General features: G+C 45.5%; 1 protein-coding gene across 1 annotated transcript in view; it reads left to right on the top strand.

Moving 5' to 3' along the window:
* Window positions 1–1,769: 1,769 nt before the first annotated feature.
* Window positions 1,770–4,606, top strand: part of NAT2 (N-acetyltransferase 2 (arylamine N-acetyltransferase)) — a 186,523-nt gene continuing 183,686 nt past the window's right edge. The window contains exons 1-3 of the mRNA XM_011934858.1: window positions 1,770–1,847; window positions 2,850–2,997; window positions 4,004–4,387. The gene's annotated coding sequence lies outside the window, so the exon portion shown is untranslated. The remainder of the gene's footprint in view (window positions 1,848–2,849; window positions 2,998–4,003; window positions 4,388–4,606) is intronic.

Below are 4,606 nucleotides of genomic sequence, written 5' to 3'. Positions count from 1 at the left end.
CTAAAAGGAAAAAGTAAATTTTTTTCTATTTGCTGATGACATGATCCTACATATAGAAAACTCAAAACACTTCATAAAAGTTGTTAGAATAAATCCAGTAAAGTAGCAGGATACAGAATCAACATATAAAAATCAGTTGCATTTCTTTACACCAATAATGATCTATGTGAAAAGGAAATCAGGAAAACACAATCCATCACAATAGCATCAAAAAGAATAAAATAGATGGTGGAACAAGGTGGCCAATTAGAGCCCTCCAGTACTCATTCCCCTGCAGGGACATCAAGTTCAACAAGTATCCTCACGAGCCCAGGCAGCACAGTGCACAGGAGACAGAATCTACCTCCTTAGGAAGTAAAAGGAACGTTAGTGTGGGATTTTGCACTGGAGCCTAGTGCTGACCCCACTGCAGTGGAACACAGCACTGGGCAGAGCCTCCAAGGCCCTTGATTCTACGCTGGAGGCCACAGAGGGAGCATTTAGACCCACCCTGGGTCAGAGGGGAATCTGCTACCTCAGCAGGAGGAATCCAAGTTCCCGTCCACTTCACAACCACCTAGCTAAAGTGGCTTTCGACCAGACCTTAAAACAAGGATTTACATTCAGGTAGATTATTTGGGAGATGATTTAAGGACATACCAGTGCAAGAGTGGGACAGTGAGACCAGGGCAGTTTGAGAATCGATAAAGGGTGCATTATTGGCAAGTTACCTGTGAACAAATTCCACTGGACAACACCAGGAGGCAGTGTTATACAAGCGTAAGAGTAATTCCACCTGACCAGGTACAGCACAAAGATATTTAGCCTCCAACTCCCATCATCCTGGGCTGAGTAGTGGTCCCAGCCCCTTAGTTTTCGAGTCTGTCTGGCTTGCCTGAGGACATGCCAAGAGAAGGCCTTCCCATAGAGTCCCGAGTTCACGCGGCAGGACACCAGAGGCATGTTCCACAACAGTAGGTGCCGAAAACACAGCACAAGGCAACACTCACTGGTGGAATGTCCTCAAAACAAAGAAATGATAAATGTTTGAAGTGATAGATGTGCTAATTATCATGATCTGATCATTATGCAACGTACACATGTATCAGAACATCACATTGTACCCTGTAAACATATACATTATGTGTGAATAAAGAAACAAAAATTATATTGTATAGAGAAAAATAAGAAACAGCAAGAGTTGTAGATCAATAACATGAATGTAAATAAAGTACACCAGCATAAACAAAGCCATATGACATATATCACCCTCATGCCCCACACATGGAGCTATATTTCAGACACATTACCCAGTGCCTTCAGGTAGAGAGGCCACTGGGAATGAGGATGATGGATGAAGGGAAGAAAAATTTTTAGAAGAGGCCTAATGGGAATTGATGAAGAAAGTAAGCCATAAACTTGGAGCGTGATTAAAGCCTTCCATCTTCCTCTTTTGCCTCCTCTAGGTTACCAGTTCTGCTTTTTCTGGACCTGTTCCACCCTCTCACTTTCCATATCACACATGGGACATCTGGTGTCAGGCTCCCAGAGAGCAGGAACCAGGTGAAATACAAGGGCACAGTCCTCCCAGCCAGTGGCATGGGGATAATCGGACAGTACAACTCTCCATACTTTTTTAATGGAAAGATATGAATAAGGGGTCCACAGGAACAACCTGACGCCCTGCAACTACATTTCCCAGGGCTCCCTGGGGTAACCCTAAGGTGACTCTGGGGGCGGGGCCACTTGGACATCCAATGAGAGCACTTTCCCCTGCAGACTTTGAAAGTGAGAGCACTTCCTCATAGACGTTGGACGTGGGAGGACTGCTTTCAGTCTGGTTCCTGGTTGCCGGCTGAAATAACCTGGTAAGTGGAACTCTGTAAGGGACTTGCAGCATACTTTGAAATTGGGGTTTAATCCTATGTCAATTGTGAGTACAGGAGAGTAGATTCTACACGATGTCCACATTTCAAGTATAAGGTTGTTCAGAAAGTCTGACTGGCACATACTTGAAAGCTAATGCTGTCACTACTCCACATCATAGTGGTGACAGTTACAGGTCCTTGATTCAAACTGTTGGGTTTAGAGTCACAGCCGCTTTATAGCTGTGAGAACTTGGCCTAGTCACTTAGTTTCCCTAAAACTCAGTTTCTTGAGTACTGCTTACTTAAAGGAGTTGTTGTGAGAATTAAATACATGTATTAAAAGATAGCCGATGTGTTTAAGGCAACATTCTCAATAGGATTTCCCTCTTGGTTACTTGTAACCGTGATGCTCACCCTCCTCTGTCCCCAGTGGTGTGCGTCCCAAAGGACCCAGTTAGCCCTACAGGCAGCAAGCTTGTAACAATTCTTGCTCTTCTTGCACTAGCTGATAAAAAGCCCCTAATGATCCCGGATGTCCAGAAAGATTGTTTTCTGTTGTTTGCAATGCCTATGGGAATTTCAGAGGGAAGTTTTTGTTTTCTTGAGACAGAGCCTTGCCCAGTTGCCCAGGCTGGAGTGCAGTGGCATGATCTCACTGCACTGCAACCTCCTCCTCCTGGGTTCAAGTGATTCTCCTACCTCAGCCTCCTGAGTCACTGGGATTAGAGGCACCCGCCACCGTGCCTGGCTAATTTTTGTATTTTTAGTAGAGATGGGGTTAATTTTTGTATTTTTAGTAGAGATGGGGTTTCATCATCTTGGCTAGGCTGGTCTGGAACTCCTGACCTCAAGTGATCCACCCGCCTCGGCCTCCCAATGTGCTGGGATTACAGGCGTGAGCCACCATACCAGGGACAAAGTTTTATCATGGCTGAAGGACGCTTAGTGGAGAGGGTCTCCAGGAGGCATGAATGACAAAAAAATTAACTCCTTCACTGTCAGACTGAGAACATCACCCGCTGAACGTGGACTTGCAGAATTCTACCGAAGAGAGGAGACTGGCCCAGACAGCCAGCCACAGGAGCTGAGGGCCCGATGGGCTTTCTACCCTGGATACTGCTCCCATGCCGACACGATGCCCACTACAATGGTATACTTGTTTGTACTTTTCTAATTAAAAAAACAAACAAAAAATCAGACACACTCTTTGCTCTTGAATGCTTGAAACTCAGAACAGGTGACCACACTTTCCTCCTCAAAAGGAACTTTTTAACTGCCAACTTTCTACCTGCACGCTGCCCAGAGACTTATTTTGTCTGGCCTTTGCCGTCTTCAGCAGTGGCAGCTGTTTTTCTCTAGATCTGTTTTCCTGGCCTGCTGCAAGTACCCCCCACCACCTGCCTGGCCCCAGTCGGCATTAACTGGGAGCAGTGAGTGGCCTTCTGAACGTGAACAACTATTGAATGATGGTCTTTAGGTGTGGCTACCTCAGCAACCCCTTTTCTTCCAGAGACTCAATGGGCTGGCTTTGGAGGGGACTAGGTTGTAGTGTCAATTTAGTGGGATTCCATGCCCTTCTTCCATGGTGGTAGAGACAAAAGAGAAGGAATAAGAAAAGCAAAGCCACTCATTGGCTCTCCTTATAATTCTTCTAATTATTAATGCCAGAAATCTATGCAGCACGTGTAGATGATTTTATCTCAGTCCACCATTGTACTTGTGCTAATTGTAGCCTTAAGGCATAACACCCCTGTCTCATAGGCAGGCTACCTCTGTGTTCATCTGCTTTTAATTCTTCTATGTTGGGCTCCTGTTTATAACTTTTTCAAGAGAAAGAATAAAGGTTTCTTTAGCGATAAAGAAAAAGAAAACCACTGCTGTGTATTTAACATATATAGATTCTAGGGACCTGGAATTGAACAATGAGATCTGCATATCAACCTGCTCTCCAGGTGTACCACATCCAATAATGTGATTTATTATTGAAGTGCCAAGTCACGTAGGGATAAGTCACAATAGTTGGTCAACTGTTCAATATTGATGATTCAACTAAACAACATTCATCAACTCTGCAGAAAAACACAAGCATTTTGCCCAACATCCAGGGCCCTCTAGAAGTTGCCTCATTCTGTGTATCTTACCTTTCTTTTACACAGCTCTCCAAAATGTCCACCAAGGTGTCTTAAGTCAGGTTCCCCCAAACCAGACACCAAGACAAGAATCCATGTGTGAGAAACTGAAGGAAGTGCTGGGAGAGCCCCAGCTGCAGCCTGGATGTGAATTGCAACTCTGAAGTGCGTCCAGACGCAAGGCAAGGGCACTAGGCTTTCCAGACCTCCTACTAAGTCATTGATCCAGCACTGCCCTGGCAGGACATAAATCCCTGGCACTTCTAGCTCTCTGCAAAGGAGGGCAAAGCAGCTTCAGGAGCCCTTGGGAGTGCTCCAAAGAGAGTCTAGGGTACAGGTCCTAAAGTAGAAGAACACAGAAGGCCGGCCAGGGGCACTGCAAGATGGTAAAAGAGATCTGAAGGGATCCAGGTAAGTTATTGAAAGTATTCTTCCTGCGCTAACCCCAGTCCTGAATCCTTGCCAGCCAGCCCCGTGTTCCCTCTTAGGTACCCTGAGCAGGCTCTATTTTATGCCCTTCCATACCTACAGTGGAAACCAATAGGTTTGTTTGTTTGTTTTCAGACAGAGTCTCATTCTGTTGCTCAGGCTGGAGTGCAGTGGCAGGATGTCAGCTCACTGCAACCTCCA

The sequence above is a fragment of the Colobus angolensis genome, unplaced genomic scaffold (assembly GCF_000951035.1).
Source record: "Colobus angolensis palliatus isolate OR3802 unplaced genomic scaffold, Cang.pa_1.0 Scaffold14, whole genome shotgun sequence".
NCBI classification, from domain to species: Eukaryota; Metazoa; Chordata; class Mammalia; order Primates; family Cercopithecidae; genus Colobus; species Colobus angolensis.
Note: the sequence above shows the minus strand (reverse complement) of the source record. Positions and strands in the feature narration are given on the sequence as shown.